General features: G+C 41.4%; 1 pseudogene; it reads right to left on the reverse strand.

Moving 5' to 3' along the window:
* Positions 1 to 4,988: 4,988 nt before the first annotated feature.
* On the reverse strand, positions 4,989 to 14,748 carry LOC140934518 (uncharacterized; annotated as a pseudogene).
* Positions 14,749 to 20,000: the final 5,252 nt, after the last annotated feature.

Below are 20,000 nucleotides of genomic sequence, written 5' to 3' on the forward strand. Positions count from 1 at the left end.
TCATTCAAGAAAACAACCACGCGAGGAATAAGCGCTTTCAACTTCCGGCGTTTCCGACAGCCAATCAGATCTTGCGGCATTGTTCTAACAGCCAATCAGAGTTACAGCCAAAATCTGGCCGTAACGAGCACAAACGTGAGAGAGTTTGTATCAGGCCCAATTTTAGCGGTAGCCGTTTGAGAGAATGTATGAGAACCGCTAAAATTGGGCCTGATCTCAGGTTAAGGCAAACAACAAGTCTGTTACCTTAACACTAGCGCCATCAACTTTTATAATAATGCCTACAAAAAATCCTTGAACAGCAATGCGATGTTTTTTGTCAAATACTTCACAGTTGGCGATTGAGTTTTCTTTCCCAATGAGCCTACGATGCGTACCCCGTTCAGAAAAGTCATTCCCGGCTAAACTTTCAAATGAAACCACTTTAAAGATGGACAGTTTTGTGATTTGCACTCGTTTGTTTGTAAATCAAAAGGCCCCTTGTTCGCGGTCAACAACTTGCAGAGGGATTCAACTCCGCGATACACTCACTTTCCGTAAATAAAGCAAATCCTAAGAAGATATGAACAACCATGTGAATTTTCTGAATTTCTGTGGCACATATTAAGGCATATTTTCCTACCATAAGACCATAAAACAATAAAAAAAGACAGCAAGATCCACCTTTCTCTCGGCCGACGGCGGATCATTCACGAAAACAACCACGCGAGGAATAAGCGCTTTCAACTTCCGTTAATTTCAACAGCCAATCAGATCCTCAGGCATTATTCCAACAGCCAATCAGCGTTAGGGCCAAAATCTGGCCGCAGTGAGCACAAACGTGAGAGAGTTCGTATCAGGCCCAATTTTAGCCGTAGCCGTTAGAGAGAATGTATGAGAATCGTTAAAATTGGGTCTGAACTCAGGTTACTCATTCCACTACTTGGCAATTTAAACAATAAAACTCATTCAAAACCCGATTAAATGCCTTTATCTGACGCCGGGCAGTAAGTTAATGGTCCCAAGAGGCATTCCAACGAGTCCAAATTTAAAATGACGAAAAATTTTAGAACATTTATTTAGTAATGTGACTTAAGTTTGCGAAGTTTGAAACCGGTGTCATTCCAGTCTGTAAATATTTAAGTTGAGTGAACTCTAGCGAAAGAGTGTCTGGTTAAGGCTTACATAACAACTTAAATAGTTAGCAAAACACTACTTTTTTCGCGGTCCTATAAACAACAGGATTTCACTTGGAACAGACAACAAACTGAAAGAAACATGGTGCACAAATTATCACCTTCTTATCTGCAAAAACCGCCCTATGGATCAATGCCATTAGAACCCGCTGAAACTAGACCTAGATCCAATTTTCCTAAGTCGAGAGTTACTTTTCCAAGTTACAATCAGCTGAGCTAAACACCGACGAAACAATATTAATGGCTGGGACAGAATATTTTGGCGAAACTGCAGTTCAACCACACGATCACATACCTGTCAACACCATGCAGAAATCACGCAATCACACACTTTCGCGGCACTGATAAGACTATCCACAACCACGCATAATCTTCTCACGTTTAACATAAGCGAAATATCATCGAATAACTCAGAAAAACTCAGCCTATCGGCAGATAAACACCTCTGGACTTTTCTCTTACACTCGTCTTATTCGAGTTCCCGGATGTAGAGTCCCTCGGTTAAAGTTCACCTGCAATTTTGCTCTCACGTAATTCAATTCACTCCTAAGAGCCTCAGTGTTCCCGAGGCCAAAGAGAATCGTAATAAATTATCCCATCTCAGAGCTTTACATGATGCTCTCCGGGAAACTTTTCTCAAGGTGACCAATATCTAAAAGTATGTTACTGTAAAAGTAAACTGCTAAACGGCACCGAAACCAGCTTTAGGTGTGCACTGATTTCAAATAACTGTCAGTTGTGTTAAAGAGAGAACTGTGAGTAAAGACAAAAAAAATAGTGAGGGAGGGAGGGAGGGGGAGGGGTAAGATAGTAATTCCGTCTACATCCACTTCTTCACAAATCCCTAACCACAAAACAAGCAAAAATAACAACATAAGCAAACAACACAGTAAACAAGCTATTAGACAGGGGAAGTTGAGAAAGATTACGAAGTGTTTGCTAACCCGGTTTTCATAACTCCAGGTAGAATTACAATCACAACCCCGCCGAGAATATTATCATCGTAATCATCATCATCATCATCATCATATACATCCCCAAAGTAATGATAGCAACATTTCAGGTTAAAACACCGTTGTTTTCAATCGCATTTTTGTCCTTAGTATTGTTAGGCTGTTTTTTACATGACGAAAATTTCAAAGTTGGATTTTAAGTGACGACACACGAGGAAACATCTCTTTTTCAAAAACGTAGTGTTCGCGCGTTTTTGCTTTTCGCTCCTTTAATTGCTTTAGGAACAACCTAGGAACGCACAATAAAGGAATTTTATTTGCCTAATAGGAACAAAGGTCGGCAAATTTCGGAACAATCTGGTCCGTTACCACCAAATTGGAACAAAGAGTTCCCTTTCATTTTAGTCAAAAGGAACAACTGGTCCTCTTTTATCCTTTCAGGAACAAAGGTCCTCTTTCAACAGTTCCGATTTCTCTTCATTTTCCTTTCGAGCTGATAGGGGAGCAAATGTTCCCAATCTAATTTCTCGCTCTACACAGTATGGAACAAATTGTTCCTATTTACTGGCATATCCACTACTGTTCGGAACGCCATGTTCCCTTTCGGTTCAAATTGTTCCTATTCATGCCCAACAGGAACGGAATTGTTCCTAATCGAGGTGGTTTTTTGTTCCTCAAGATGAGGGTGATGTTCCGCGTATAAATGGGGATAGGTTCCGAATTTGTAACAAAGGAACTAGCGCTCCATTTTGCGCAAAGTGTAAAAAAAGTAGGGAACAATAGTTCCTATTTATCGTAGGCTATCTGAAACTACTGTCCATCACCTCCGCTATACAAATTTATCAAAACATATATCCTTCAACAATCAAGTTAAGTACGAGACTTGACTTCTTTACCTGACTGAGACGAGCATTCAAGTGTTTGATGGCTACATCAACCACATTCGCCCACTACTCAGATCGACCTGTGACTTTGTGTTGGTGAAAAGAAATGGAGGGCAACACAACAATCTGGAAGAGCTAATGAGTAAACTGGTCTTCGATGCAACGGGCAAATACGTTCACACCACTCGCTATCGACAGATTGTGGAGACCGCGAGTTCCAGGCAGCTGAGCAGCAGCGCACAGAGCACAATCTCCGAGGACCAGAAACATAGCTCTGTTGTTGCAGGGGTTCACTATCAGAAGCAGCGATCGCGCGAGGTGGCGAGCAAAGCACATAAATATTTGGAACGATTGCACAGGGAAAAAGGATCAGAGCTAGAAATACACGTGCCATGAAGGCTTTCAGGCAATTCTGCGTCATCTGAAGATCAAAATGGTAGCAAAGCTGATACTTCCTCTAACGACGAGGGAGAAAACGATCGCAGAAACACACCCCGAGCGTTTTTTCAGGTGTCCCGAGAATAAGGCGAGAAAATGCGTTTATAGTCACAGATTTCCAGGCGAGAAAAAAGAGTCTGATGTTCACCCCTGAAGAAGACAATTATCTGAAAGCAGGCATCGAGCAACACGGTACGATCAATAGAAAGCGATTCTCAGGAATCCCGAATTTCGTTTTCAAGAGGGAAGGACAGCCAACTCACTGCTGAGCCGTGCAGCGCGAAGATTCGGATCACTTTCTAAGTTATCTTAAAAGTTTTCATTTACCCCAGAATAAAAAGATATCGTTGAAATACAAATAACGACAAAGGCAATCAGAAATATGGCTCAGTGCATGACAAGCAACATTTTAATGTTGTTGTAAGAAGAAATAAATTACTGTTGACTTGAGAAGTACATGTTTTTTTTTTTGTTGCTTTGGCAATGCTTTTTCGTAACTCGCTGGCTTGAGGAGGAACACTTGCGCTGACTGGCTTCAGTGGTTGTGGTTCGGTCTGAACGTGTACTCGGATGCGGCTGTCTAGCGCTTGAGCTTGCAACAGGTGTCAACGAAAATACTCAGGTCTTTTTCTTCTTCTTCTTCTTCTTCTTCTTCGGCATCAACACCGTCACCGTCCTGATTGGCAAGTAGCAGTCTCTCTGTTACACTCGTGACTAGGTGCTGTTGGCGCTGGTCCAGAAGGCCGAGAAGCGTGCACACCCTCTTCCGTTCCGCCACAGCATCTGCAGTTCCAAACGTCCCCAGAGACACGTGATGGTCACCGAGTTTTCCTGTCAATTTCATTTATGTAGGCCTTCAACGTGGAACGCTCTGACGAGTCGTCGCTAGCCTGGTACCGTTCACAACATCTCTTTAAATCCTTCTCGGTGGATCTCAACCAAGTTCCCTGAACCGCTTCTCTGGAAGCCTCTCGACGAGTCTGTTCTTCGGCTGCTACCCGTGCTTGGTCATACTGCTTGAGATCCCTCGCAATTGGACTGAATGTGGGATCGTCGAGGCAGTCGGGTAACAGGCTCAAGTTCGCGTTTGACATGCCCCTGGAGCGAAGGAAGTCCTGCCTACTGTATGCGTCGTTCTCTTCGTGACCTTTCTTCTTCCCTCTTTTTGTGCTCCTCCGTCCTCGCCATCTGCGCGAGTTGTCTGTAGCGCAGGCAACCCGGCTGTGTCTTCTCAAGGAGATCTCGTTAATGCGCCATACGATCTGCCTGTGGGGATGAGGAAGAACCTGAATCGCCGTCGCTCTCGTCCTCTGGACTCTCCTCGTCTGACATGTCGACCGCTGTTATCTCTTTGGCCAAAAGCACCGGTAGTGACATTGATCGAATCTCTTTCTTCTCTTCTTCGCGCAGCACACCTTCGGCAAAGGTCGATTCCTCCTCCTGTGTATTCTCGTCGCTATTGTCTTTCGATTCGTCCTCGTTCTCAGCCTCTTTTGCCTTTTGCACTTCCCATAGGACGCAATCCATGGGATGCGTTCTCAACCAGTTGGCACCTTCTTTTTTGGGCGGGGCAGGCTTCTGAAGGTGTAGGTTCTTAGCCTCTGCTCCATCGCAGGCTGATCGAACTCAAGCTTTCTTTGTGAGTTGATCAGCAAAGGGCAGCGGTTGATGAATGCCCGGCGGGCACTTTGATATTTCACGCCGTGGCCGGCATACCCACCCTGAGTCAGTCAATGTCAAGCGTGCGTTAGGTGGCTTCGTCAATGAATATCACTTCGGTGAAGGGCGTTATCATTGATTTATTGAACGCTTTCTGCTTTGTCACCGTGGCCACCTTGCCGTGATTGATGAGGCCTAGAATGGGCGTGAACAAACTCGTCTTTCCACTGTTGGTATCGCCTACCAAACACGGCACTATGTCTTTTTGTTTTGTTTTTTATTGTAGAGAAGCAGATTTAGTAAATCGCCACAGAACGTCGCCACCTCTTGCGGGCTTAGGCTGTTCTCTAAGACTTCTCGAAAGTACTTTGGGTCAGGATCTCTTGCAGAGTCGAAGGACCAAAATGCTCTCGGTGAGATCTTTCCCACCTGTTGCTCCTCAATGGCACCGTCAACAAAGTCCCGCCGGCTGATGGGCCAACAGCGGCCGTCTATTACATCAATGAGGTCGTAGTTGATTATTAACAGCGAAAAAAGTTCGCAGAATGGATCGGATAAGAGGTCGATCACTCTCTTCATCTCGCCAAGAAGTCTTGACTTAAAGAACTCGTTGGTGGCGAGGGTGTCGACGAAAGCTCTTGCCTCGCATTTATACGAATACGTGTATCTGGCTTGGTCATTCTTTACAGACTTTGCCGCGATCGCTTGCATAGCCCAGTTTTCCCATGGCGATTGCTATATCGTTAACGAGGATCGCAAGTTTATCCGCCGACAGCATCTTATCCTCATCGTACGTTATGACTAGCTGACTGGTGGAAGCTCAAGACGTTGTCGTGCTGGACTCAAAGCCAAAATTGTCTAATTGTAGCTTAGCTGCAGTGAGAAGTTCGACTGCACTCAGTAACGACGTGTGAAATTTCGGGTTAACCAGCGTCACTCACACCACATTTTCAGTTCCACAATCGTCCAACTCCTGGGTGCATAATCCGTTATGGCCGATCACCTTTCTCTCTTCGTCTTGGTAACAGCGTTTGAAGGACGAGCTAACGAGATCTTGCATGAAAGGATTTTTGCGATCTTTCAACACTTTGCAAAGTTCTGCTGTGGCTGGGGATTCCTTTCCCTCTTAAAACTGCACCTAAAGGATATCAAATTTAAGACATTTACCAAAGACGGTTCTACGTTTCCTCTTTCTCAGAACTGACTGACCGCTTGCGTCGTTTATTATTATCATTATTATCATCATTACTATTATTAACAACAAATTCAGGGTGCACCAAAACCTATGTCCGGTTGTCCGGGACAGGTAGAAATTCAGTTTGGACATGTAAACCTTTGACATGACTTGTCCGTGGGACAAGCACCTTTTCAATTAGAAGAAAATACGGAAACAATTGAAAACTGAGTTCAAATTACAGTAGAATTACTTCTGTTACGACACAAATCATTCCCTGTCAAAAAAATTCGAGTTGATAATGGCAGTGTCACAAGAAAAAAGTATAGTCGTCGTTGTTAGGTTTTGTTTCAAAGCAACCGAGAAGAGAAAAAATATTAAATGCTAGCAAAGAATTAAATGAATAAAGAGAGGGCCATTCATTGCCTGTTTGTTTTTTATTCTCGAGTTTGGAGCAAACCGTTTTGGACAAAACCTCTTTGGCTTTAGGGAACCAAATTTAATTTAGTGTTTATCTAAAGGACAAACAGAAGAAAAGTCGCTTACTCTGATTCTTCATTTTTTATTTCATAATATTAAATACTTTGTTCACGGCTAAGAAAATGCTTGGGTTGTCAAAAAGTAAGAAAATAATTTAATTACCTGTGTTGCTGTGACGTCCAGTCCTGAATTCAACGGGGCTTTGTGCACAGAAATTGGGCTGGCGGGCGCACCGTTTACTGTAGTCAACGCGACCAAGTAAGCAATCGCAGGGCAGAGGGATTTGTTTACGTTCGTTAAATTGCCTTGGAGCCATTATTGAGAAATAGAGCTGGAAATTTCATCTTCACAACTGCTCTCCTCGTCTGTGTTCTCATTGATATTGCTTTTTTTTCCTCTTGGCTGGCTATAGCGCTAAAGAAAAAATGAAGGTAGCAAAACGCCGTGCTCTTGATACCCTCGCTGTTGAGCTGTCGACATGGTTGTCTTGTTCGCTGCATTTTTCTTTCGTAGCACAAACGTTGTGGCATGGGTGCGGTGTTTACATAGTGGATCAGCGCTGTGAAATTTTGACGAATAAATTTGAAAGTTCAGCCTTTTGTTGGCTCTGATTTCGACGTGCTGATGAATAGCTGTGAAAGATGATTCATTAGTTTGTTTGTCATGTTTTGAAGTCAAATTTGTTGACGAGGACGTGTCCGGAGATGATGTAACTATCAAATGAGCGTCAGAAAGGGCGTTCCTTTTTGCACGTTTCTTTGAAGCATGAATCGCTGTTGCTAGCGCAAGGCAATAAGGACGTTCTGGTGTAATTTACAAGGCAAGTTGAACACAAACAAAATACAATCGCTCTATTATGACTGGCTTGTTTTGTCGGACGCTCAAACAATGCAATCAAAACTGTCATTCAATCCAGGTAGCGGCCGGGACCGTACCTTTTCTCAAACAATAATTCAAAGGAACGACCGAAAAGATGTGATGCATTTAGTGTCACCGTTTAGGAGCGAACTTGATAATGAAATGCAAGAATTGATTGTATTTCTCAAGCTTTTTTTCAACGGACCTTTTTTAAAAGAAGTTTCTGTAATACTGCAAAGTATTTAAAACCATCTTTTCGGTGTGTGGTGAAATTTATTTATCGGTAAAACTGTTTAAAAGAGTGCAAGCTCTTTTACAACGGACCTTTCTTCTTGGTTTTAAGCGGCTCCCTCTAGTTTGCCTTTTGAGACTGAACGATGCTTGCATCTCAGTAAAAGTAGTTTCTGTAATGCTAAAGGTGGAACCTAACTCGACCGAAGCTATATGTCGCCAGGAAATCTGTAAAAACCAATTGTCTAAAACGAAAAAAAAAAGAAAATGTATGAACTCGAAACTCCATGGCTCCACAAAATCCGTAAAATCCATCTTTTCCGTGTGTGGTGAGAAGTTCTTTGAAAGGAAAAGAAATGCATTAAGGATTGACTGCTCGGGTGAATTTCATAGACAGAAAAACTCTTAAAAAGAGTAGCTGAAAATACGGATTTCACGACTTGAATGTTTAATGATAAAAATTGCAGACATGACTGACTGCTAACTGACACAGACTTTACGTGATGACGGAAAACACGGATTCTACGGATTTCCCGGAGATATGAATATTTAACATTATTCAAAATATATTTGATATAATACTTCTCTTCGTTACTGTAAGTATCTTAACACAATTATATATATAATGTTAATAATAGTATAAAATGCTTAGCTCCCTATTGTTGTAATCCAGAAATTTTGCTACCATGGTAACGTGACCTCACACTTCTCCTCTCTATTGAGGTCGTTCGTTGTAAGGTTAACTCTTAGAGGGTGAGATCAGAGCGTGCCAAGTTGTAGCTGTTACAAGACCATTTAGGAGACCCCAAATTAAGCTGGATGAGGCTGGCATGGATCGGTCGTGGTAGAAGAATTGCCAAAGAATTTGGCCTTTAAAATTCATTTAAAACTAGATGGTTGTTTGAAGCACTTTTTACAAACCGCCCGGGACTAAATTAAAGAAGTACTTGTTAGTATAAGCCATTATTTAACATCCTCTTTTTCGCTGATTCTCCGCAGAATAACAATCACGGTGGATACGATGTAACAAAAAAACCATGGGTAAGACAATCTTTATAGTATGGTTATATAAATTTAGCGAAGCCTAAAAGGGGAAATTCGCGATAAAATAAAGAGAATTAACAGCTTGTCAGCGGCAAAATTAGAAACCGAACCAGTTAAGAAGTCTTTACGTCGGTATTTGCTAACTTGGTTTAGTTAATATACGAAACGGAGGATAATAATCATTTTTTAAAAAAGATTGGTTTATTACTTAATGGAAACATAATGCACAAAAGTTTGGCCCTAGTTATGTATGTACAAGTTAACAATGATATGAACTTCCTCTCTGGGTTAGAAACCGAGCATTCAAAGTCTGAACTTCACGATCGTAGCTGGAGAGGCATTTCTTCAACCAGGCTGATTCTTGTTACAGTTGTTTCGTCCTAAACTGTCCAGAGTAAAATGTAAAGTAAAACTGATGAAGATCTCAGCAATTTGTTCATTTTTAGTGGTATTGCCATGTTATCATTTCCCATATTACACCCTGTTTGCCCCTCTCCTCCCCCATATTTTTTTCAAAGATCTCCTTGCTATTACAGCCGTCCCAAAAAAGAAAATTGAAGACAATCCCTATACAAATTTTAGAGGGCAATTAAGATGCATTATGTAAGTTATACTTCTACATGAGAAATTTCTGCAATTTGATTGGCTTATAGAGCAGTGGTATTTCAGCTTATTTTGAAATACCTACATGTGAAAATTACAAACCTTTTGCGGTTAGTAGTATAAACAAATAATAGCATGATTTGTACGTGATATTTGGCATAAATACCACTCGTGATATTTCAAAATTGTCTCAATTACGTATAACAATTTCGAAATATCACTTGTGGTATTTATGCCAAATATCACTACAAATCATGCTATTACCTATACAAAGACATGTTGTCGGGAAATGAGGAGTGACAAGAAAAACTTTAGACTAAATTACAATTACTGCTATTTACTGACAAATGTCAAGGCTACTGGTAGCCATAAAAAAGGACAACTAAGGCTACTCAATTCTCCTGAAGTATTTAGGCCAGATGCATGTAAGTTAAACTTGTGTTCTGTTTTCGCCGCCGCAATCAGGCTCATGTTTTCCAGGAAAATCCTTAAATAAGAATGACCGAGACCGGGTTTTGTAAGCCAGCGGGACTGAGGACCCCACCCAAACCCTTGTTAGTCTCGCTTGCGAAAGCAGCGAGACTGATAATCTTCAGCGCGTTTAAGTATTGCTGGTTTTCAGTGTCACACCATTCAAAATAGATCAAAATACAAATCAAAACCGTTCAATAGATAAAGTCCAGAATCTGGGAAATGAAAGGAGGTACATGTACAAAGACCCTCGCCAAGGCTCAGGTCAGAGGAATATTTCGTATACGAGATATCCGAAGAAATGTTTTACCCAAACTTATAGAGATTTGCATGGAGACGCCATGCTGGTGCTCACCTGGATGAGCTCCAACATGGCGGACGGAAACCAACAGAAACATCTGTTACCGAGTTTTGCTACAAAAGCGTGAATTTATTCTTCGCGAAACTCATAAATATTAAAGTAATACCTTTTCTAATACATGAACTGTTTAGATAGCAAATTTCCTGAAATAAGTCATTTTTTTAAACCTACATGACAGCTCTCTTGGCTGTCATGTAAATGCCGCGTCACGCAAAAGCTTAGAAATTCAAGCGTACTCTATCACAAAACCAAGAAAGCGAAAATTTGTATGAAAATTAGTTTTCAGCTGCTCTGATGCATCGTGAAAGTAAAATCTCGGTAGGATCGATAGTTTTTTAGTTTGGATTTTCGTGACGTCATGTGAAAACCAACAGTCAGCAGCCGCGCCAAAGTGTGTGTTTTTTTAGCCGTTTTGGTCTGAAATAGGGTATCAATTCCGACCATTTGGGTCTGAAATAGGGTATGGTTTGTGCAAACTAGTCTTTAATTGAGTATGTTTTTAGAAGAATTAGCTACTTCTTCGTTATTTAGCGATAAGACCATTTCCCTTTTAATGTTTACGCCAACTACCGTGTACGTGCCGTAACATCTTGTCACGCACTCCGGTCACGCGCTGGGCTCCAGGGCTTCAGGTCTGAAATAGAGTATCAAATTTTGTATCAGGTCTGAAATAGGGTAGGGAAAATCACGGATTTTGGTCTGAAATAGGGTAAGGGTTTCAGGAAGCGTACCGCACACCCCCACCCAATTTTTCTGGAGGTACACCCCCGGAATTTTTGGTCGTACTTAGGACACAAAAGGGAGGTCATTGTGCCAATTGTTCCTTGCGAAGACCGTGGAAACTGCGACTAAGAATCGTTGCGTGATCGAAGCCACGCATGTTTTGCGAAGAAAGCTTAGGAAAGATTAAATTTAGAGCTTTTCCGAAACGTGTCGGTCCACGAATTCTATCACTTGAAAACGTTGATCACTTTGGAACAAGTGAACACTACTGAGTGGTCGAAAAAAATAAGAATCTTAATTAGCAAAATTGCGATGGTCGGGTGTTGTAAACTTTCACTGTCTGCAAATGTGATGAGCATGCGATTTATTTTCGGCGATGATTGAAATGACGTGCCACGAAAACCACTTTTTTGATATCTGGCAATGATGTAATTTCTCTGGAATCGAGACCGTTCAATTTTCGTGTATTTATACACGCTTATAGCCTGCTATCGCAGAGGTTCTTTCTGGTCGTCGCTAACGGGCGTACTAAATCAATTTAGAAACAAATGGAAAGTATCGAAGTCGATAAAGTAGGAAGTAAAAAACCTTTAGCGAGTAAATCATGTTTCTTGTAGAATTAATCGCCTCCTCATTTCTCGATCTAATCTCCAAGCAGGCGAGACGGAGTGATGCTGTAAGCGCGTTCTTGTTTTCACTAAAACGGCTAAACGCCACAACCTGGTTGAGGTCGTTGTTATCTAAGGTCTTTCGTTTCCCAGGGCTATCATTTCCTCCAGTTCTAGATGAAATTTAAATATACAGATTTATCCAGGGCTAAAAGCGAAGCTCCCATTAATAAATTTATAATGGTCAGTTCGAAATCAAAATGTTAATAGTGCGGGGCTGTAGTGACATAAACACAACATATTTCATATGAATTTTAAAAAAATATATAAACTTGAGCCTGCGATCATTTGATAACTAGTAACTTGTCAGCGGATAACTTCAAAAAAAGTACTTGACCTGGATGGGTCGACACCTGAGCCCGCGATACCGTCAGGTGATACTGGTCAGCGGATACCTTGTTTTGACAGCTGACAATTGATCACAACAATGATGTGCAATCAGTTTTCTCCTGGGCTCCCTAGGCTCCCAAAGTAGCTAGAAAGTGTGAGAGTAACATTGGTATGCCTGTGGTGCGGACGGACGGTCGGGCGGTCGGTATACGGTCACGTGATTACCAAATTTTCTCGGATGGGTAGTTTACCACATTTTCTTACCCATGGTGCTCCGCTGAAAAGGCATTCCCAGCTAAATCAGTTATTTTTAACCCTCCTTCAACGTGTTCAGTTCTAGTCTATCGTGTTCATTTAGCCGACGTCTTTGAAACTGAAATGAAACTAGGAATATATATCTGTGTGGATTTGCAAATAGGTACCACCGGGATTTTTTTCCCAAACATTCTCATTTTAGGCTTGTTCACTTGATCATTTTTCTTTGTTATGATATTTTCAGTGCAAAAAACCTCCAGTAAGCTAACAAGCACATAAGATCATGCGTTTACATTTTTTTTATATATCCTTCCTAATCCCACCCCCTACCAATGCCCTTCGGCTACCTGCAATCATTTCCCATAATTCTCTCCGTATCATAAAACAGTGATTTGAAATCAGCGCTCGCGTTAGAACTTGGCTTCTATGGTCGGTTAAATTTCTAGATTCTTTTTGACCGCATGGAGCAAAGTTTTCCGGAAGGCATCATTTAGTCTCTCTTACCCTTTTTTGTCTAATTTGGTTACATGGGTGAAACGAGACGTTAAGGTAATCGATATTGGGTGGTGAAGAGTCTCTGGCCTCAGAAAGTAGGTTTCAGGAGTCAAATTTATTCGGGGAGACTAAATGTATTTTGATTTTTGGCCATCCCAAAGACTTTGCTTTGAAAAAAAAATGAAAATTGCTTTGAAAGCAGGCCCTTCATCTGTCTTTTCGAAGACGCTGGTCCACATCTGGGATCTGAGAAATGAGCGTAGACATTCCATACTGACGACGCGTCACTACCCACATCAGGGTAGCGCTTCTGATTGGTCGTGCCGCGTGGGAAATTTGCTTCAACCAATCAGAAACACTACTGTGGATAGTGCCGCGAAAGTGGTTAATTGTGTGATTTCTTCAAATTGTTGACAGACAAAATTCAAATGTTTACAAGAAAATTGTGTACAAGTATTTATTTAAAAAAACGCTTCCTCAATGTTTAGTTTAGGTGCATGTGATTTTGTCTTAGAAAACCAATTCTGGGCTCAAGGAGGGTGGATTCTACGGTCTTCTAGGTCTGTTTTTGTCGGGCATCTTGCTATAAGTTTAAGAGACTGAAAGGTCATAATTTCTGTGCTTTTCAAATGTTTATATTATTGCTAAATCCCGTCACTTATGCCAAGAGCAACTTTTTGTGTGCTGCCAGCAGTCAAGTGGTCATTTTAAAGCCCTAGCGAGCGACTTTTAACTGCTTTTCATTCGCCTCAAGTGTTAAAATGTTAAAAAACACTTGAAATTTCTGTAGGTACCTTTTTGCAAATCCAGGCAGACATATATAAACAGTATAAGTAGTAATATATTAAGTATTTATTCTGTAAACTAAAAACTGAAGGTAATGCGTCTTTGAAAATATTTCGTCGATAAACACCATTTCCGGTTAGAGAAATGCGCTTCTTCCATAGAGCAATTATGAAAATTAATCGTCTTAGTCGCTCTAAGTTTATTCTGATAGAATGAGAGGACTCTGGTCTGCACGCAGTTTGTAGACGGTTGCGTAATGCAACCTCCTTCCCAGGGTCTCTGGAAGAGTAGAAGAGAACCCTGGGAGAGAAGTTGGGCGTAATGGCTCTGGATCAGTCATGATGATAATACTTGTTTATCTGTCATTTTCTAAATCAACAGAAATTGTACAAGGGTTCAACACTGAGAATTATGTGGACGTGCCAGCATGGAACCGATTACTGGGTCTATTCAAAAATCGCTATACAGGCATATTGCGGTGGTCGTAACGACGTCACAAATAAAAAACACGAAACCCCCGAGAACAAAGACAAAAAAAATTGTCCAGGTAAGATGGTAGAATGCTGCAATTGGAATTTAAATACAATGTTTTAAAACGGCAAATAAAATAAATTCAATACTTTCTCACGGAAAATGCAAATCTGGATTCTCGATTCAGGTAGATTTGGCGTGTTTTTTTCAAATATTTTGAGTTTAAAGAATCTTCCCTCCGGGCCGATCTTTATCCGGGTTCTTAGGATTCATGATCGATACGTTTTTAGGGGCAAGGTTTCTGACCAAACTATATTGATATTATTGTTATTATCTTTTCTGTCACAGTGTTTGCTGGTGTTCTGTTTGTGCATCAGCCGGGCGGAAACCATGGACATGGAGCATCAGTCACTTAAGACAATCATTCTGTTCATACACTAAGTACCTGCCTGAGGATTCATGCAGACCCCTGCATGCAGATATTTTGGGTCACTGTCACACTAGCGTTCTCTCATACTTTCTTTATGTTTTCTACCATATCCTTCTTTACTGTGTCAAGCGCACCAACCACCACAGGGATCACTTCGGTTTTCATCTGCCATATTCTCTGTTTCTAGTTCTAGGTCTTTGTAGTTGCTTTTCTTTTCGTTTTCCTTCATTGCGATGTTTCCATCTGATGGAATAGTCATATCAATCAGTTTGCAGGTGGAATTCACTGAATCTTTAACGATGATGTCTGGTCTGTTCTGTTTTAGTTCTATTAGTATTGAATCGCATGTCCCCTATGATGGTGATGTTGTCTTTATTGTGCATCACAGTCTCAGGCTTGTGCTGGTACTATTTGTCTTAAATCTCGATATCATGATCTTTACAGATGCTCCAGTGGCGATACGCTGCAGCTTTATTGTGCCTGGAGATGTACTCTGTTTATACTAATACTTCGTATCCAGATACAATATGGTCCACTGTCTCTTCATATTGTGAACACACTTTGCAATTGCTCTTCACTTGCTTGCCACATATTACTTTCTGGTGGTTTTTGGTTTTTGTTGCCTGGTCTTGAGCTGCTACCAGTGGCTCCTCTGTTTCTATTTTCAGATTACTTGATAACCATTTTGTTGGTGCTGACTGTGTCGACATGAGGCTTCTCTAGGATCTTTGGATACTGGTCATGCAATGCAAATTTGTTTTCCCACTTTTCTTCTTTCATTGACTTCATTTTGGACTTGAACATTTGTTTTAGGTATTTAGCATTTTCCCAGGCTGATTTAACTTCTCTCTTCTCAAACTCTGGCATTGTTACTTCCCTTTTGAACTTAGTAGCATTTTTAGTTATTGAATTTTTGGCTTTAGATCTTTCATGTTCAAGCACCTGCTTTGGATATTGCCCTTCTTCATGTGCTTCGGATAGTGACTAGTGACTGATCAATCGATCGACCGATCCATCGATTATTATCATCATAAACATCATCATCATCATCATTATCATTATTATTGTTATCATTATTATTGTTATTATTATTATTATTATTATTATTATTATTATTATTATTATTATTATTAATATTATTGTGTGATCCCCTCCAGTTCTGGTATCTTTTGGGTATTCTCAGCCATGTCTCAGCAGCTTCCCGCGGCTTAGAGACACAACACTTTCCGCAAGATATGGGACCAAGGATGGGGATGGCTGACAACTGTGCACTTCATAAAATATGTACCAGGCGTTTGCATTCTTCGAGATACTTCTAAGTGCACCAATCAAGATGGGTATTATACTGTTACTCTCGTGGCTCTGTGGATTCTTTTAATTTCGAGAGCTAGGTCTTGATACCTTTCCGACTTTTGCTTCTCGGTAGTAAGGATGTTATTTTTGGTCCGCTGGCACTTTAATGTCGATAAATGTTCATTCCTGTGTGTCTTGTGTGTGTTCTACAGTTAGTGGAATATCTGATCGATTGTGCTTCAGGCTTTCAGCCGCTTGTTCGTAAAGACAGTCATACCCCGATTTATCCTCACTGGTATATTCTATGCTACTGGAAGGGTTGTTGGTCGTACCACTTTTCGATACACTCTAACCCATACGTTTTTAATATAATATCTCTCAGTATACTCGTAGAGCCACCTTGTTGTGGCACTTCCTATATTCTCTCTGGGAAAGCTTCCTACATCCACTGACAGTATGTCATACCGTTTCAGTGGCGTCACCACATAATCTGCACAGTGGTGTCCCAGATGTCCTATCTATGCTGTGCTTGACCGAATCTGTCCTCAAACCTCGTTCTTGAGGAGCGAAGATAAAGCTCTCTGTTATCTTCTTTTTAAAACAACGTTTTGGAGCCATATCCAGGACATCCTCTCCAGTTACTTAGTTCCTCCTCTTTCCTTCTCCTCTTTTAGTACTGAAGATTCTATTCTTCAACAAGGATCTTCTCCTTCATTAAAACTATCTGCAGCATCCACTCCGTGCTATTCCTCAGGTAACCATGCAAGGATTTGCTCTCTTTCTTTACATACTCCTCAACACCAATCCATCTGCCCCTTCCTTCCTCGGCAGATACATTCTGGCGTCGTTACTGGTGTCTAGACTGGTGTCTGTCAGTCCTAGTTTAACTATCCAAGCTGACCAGCTCTTCCACTGTCCTATCCGCGATACCTGCACTGCAGTGTACCAAACCTACACCCCAGGCATTGATGAGGCTAACAAGATTTCCACCATTCGATTTTGATCTACACAGCTTCTTAACTCGTCTGACAAATCTTGCTGTTATCTTGCCTTTTTGTCTTAGTACTGAGAGTCTGGTCCAATTGTAAAATTCCATGATATCTGTAGGCCCCCTCCTCAACTTCCCCGATGTGCTGGTCTTCGGTTAGGTCTATTCCACTGCTGTCAACCCTCCCCTTTTCTAATTTCCAAGACAGTGCACTTTCTAGCCCAAACGACATGTTGATATCTTCTGAGAAGATCCTTACCACTTGAATAAGTGAGTCAAGTTGGTCTTTGATAGCTCCGTACAGCTCCAGATCATCCATGAACAACAGATGATTGATGGGTCTCATGTCCTTTGCCAGTCTGTATCCAGCTTCTTTCGCACCACTAGGGTCATGGGCAACATGACTACGTTAAACAGCAAGGGTGACAGGGAGTCTCCTTGAAATATTCCTCTTCTGATATCAACTATCCGAAGCTCTACTCCACCTGATGTCAACTTTGTCTTTTAGGCTCCAGTCGTTCAAAAAGTGGATAGCCCTATCCACAGGATAAATCACTATCCGGTGGGTAATTATAAGGGAAACCAGTAGAGTTTTTCGATGGGCAGAGATTTATTCAGCGGATAGCGCTATTCACTATTTTAACAACTGGGGCCTGTTCTCCATGCTGTTGCTGATTACAGAGATCATATTTTTGGTTGCACCAACCATCTCCAGGCATTTCAGCATCCACGAATGGGGGCACCATATCATCTATCCAAGCCATTGATAAATTTGTCAGCTCTCTGCGGCAGTTTTTCACAACTGTTTTGTCTACAAGCAATTGATCCTTTGTTCCTCGGCTTCCTTTTCTACAGCCTTTCTGCTCATCATTTACTAATAGTCCATTCCTCTCCAGATGTCGGTATAACTTCTCTACAATGATTCCCATCAAAAGCTTCCAAATCATGGGTTAGGCAGGCAAAGCTTGATAGTTTCTGGCCTGATTGCCCTTCGCTGGATCCTTTTGTATCAACACTGTTCTTCTTCTATGACTGGCAAACACAGTTTTGCAGGTGTTCTTGGAATGTAGTATGAATGCCTGCCAGTTTCTTAAACCAGTAACTCTGAACTAGGTCAGGGCCTGCTGCCTTCCAATTTGCCACCTTGTTCACTCCATTTCTTATGTCCTACATAGTGATGATTACATCATCTTAGTCTATCATTATCCCACGCCAAAAGGTGGTGGCTAAGGTGGGTTCGTGTAACTCTGTTTCACCTCGTTCTTTTCCATCTAGCGTTTCATAAAACACCTTCTGGTTAGTTCAAAACAGTTGGTTCTGTTTGAACTGTTGGCATCTGTCGTCATTTCTCTTGATTTTAAACCTCCTTCCCTAATTTTCAGTCTCAGCAGAGCTGAAACATACATGGTATCCCTTTCCTCGAGACGATATTTGTTGTTGAATCTTTAATATCTCTTTGTTTTAAAGCCATATGTCCTCCTAAGAATTCCTCAATCTAACTAAGTTCCTTTCTCCAGGTACCAATGTTCATCTCGATTCATCCCTCTCTTCTAAAATTGCTCTTTTGTTCTTTTTCCTCTGCTCTCTTTCCGCTTCATTCCCATTCTCTCTGTTGCGACGTACATGTATGCATACAGTAACGAATTCAGTTCAGTGATGTTGTGCGTCTGAATTCTCTTAATGGCTCTATTGACTTTCCAATTTTTGCTCTTTACTTTGCTGTGTCGGATGACCTCAGTCATGGTATCAAGAAGGCCTACTCTCTGATCTAGCCGCAGCACTTCCTGGATCGTGTCGCGAAACATCGAGTTCAGGGTAACCCTCTTCGTGTGGCTCTTCAGCTGGGGAACCAATGGGTTCCTCTTCAGCTGTCATATTATCAGCACTTTTCTTCTTGGATATCAGATGTTCTTGTGACGTGATGTAATGTTTCTGTGGTACTAGGTTCCGTAGTTTCAACCTGCTGGTGTTCAATATTTACCCTCAAAGCTATTTCCTCTTGTTTCACAGTCGCCAGCCGCTTCTTGTCCTTAATCTGGCGTACCTGATCTGCAGCCCTTTTCTCAGTGACTTCTGTTACCTCATCGTTGGTTTTACGAGTCTTCCACAAGTCCAGCCGTCTCTTTCTGTGACCTGTCCTCTTTGGTTCACTCTTGATTTAACACTTAAACAGTCGTTTGTTGTCCTCCTTTGACCATGCCAATCTCTTCAGTCGTCTGGCAGCAGTAACAGGCTGACGACCGGGCCTGCGCTGCTGCTGACACCTTGGCTGATCGCTCCAGTCTCGTTGACGTCGTTAGAGTAAAATTCAACATTCGACATTCTCTCATAAAATGAGGTTGTGCCTTAAGGCTTCCTCTAAGCAGTACTTTTCTTGTGCAACCACCACTAGACGGATTACTAACAAAAACTTATTATTATTATTATTATTATTATTGCGATCCGGCGAAATGAATCATTATTACGAGGCAATGATACAGTCACATTTGTGTAGCTCTGAATAACCCCAATCAGGGTTAATGGGCTCCTCAGTGGTCTTCTCTTCCTTTTCTCTGGAAATGTTCTTAATTCGTTACGTACACTTTGAATGTTTATCTGTTGCTACTGCTAAGGGGTTGAGGGAAGCCTATTCGGCGCAGCGAGTTCACGGGTGGAGAATGGGAACTTGCGATGTTGTGTTAGTGTTCTCACTGCCAAAATAACTCAACCTCGTCCCCAGGTCTTTTCGGTTAACGGGTCAATAGTCTGGCAATTTGCTGCATTTCACATATCGCAAAATTCTTCTAAATTTGGTCGACAATAGCTGGTTATGATAAATTATGCGTAGGATTTTATCCAATCCGAAACGGCGAAATATTTTGAATGAATAATGATGTCTTACATTTTTGTTTCTTTTAAACAATTATGAATAAGGGAATACACTGGTTTTGTACAAGTCACAATAGAAAGTGACCGGGGAAGCAAAATGTAGCCGGGCACAAACTGTTGGCAAGGTACCGGGGAGGCTAAATTATCACTAAACCACCGGGTAGGGTTTCCATGCTGGGTCTGTTACAGAGAGGTGTTTCTAGCGTTTTTTTTTTTTTGGAATGTGAGCGTCGTTTATAACCACTGAAAAGAAAATTGTCTCAAATTTCTCTGAAAGGCCATATTCAAACATACAACAGTTACATTGAAGTATGAACGAAGCGTGAAAGGCAAGACGCCTTCGATAAGAATTCCTCTCTCGG

The sequence above is a fragment of the Porites lutea genome, chromosome 4 (assembly GCF_958299795.1).
Source record: "Porites lutea chromosome 4, jaPorLute2.1, whole genome shotgun sequence".
NCBI classification, from domain to species: Eukaryota; Metazoa; Cnidaria; class Anthozoa; order Scleractinia; family Poritidae; genus Porites; species Porites lutea.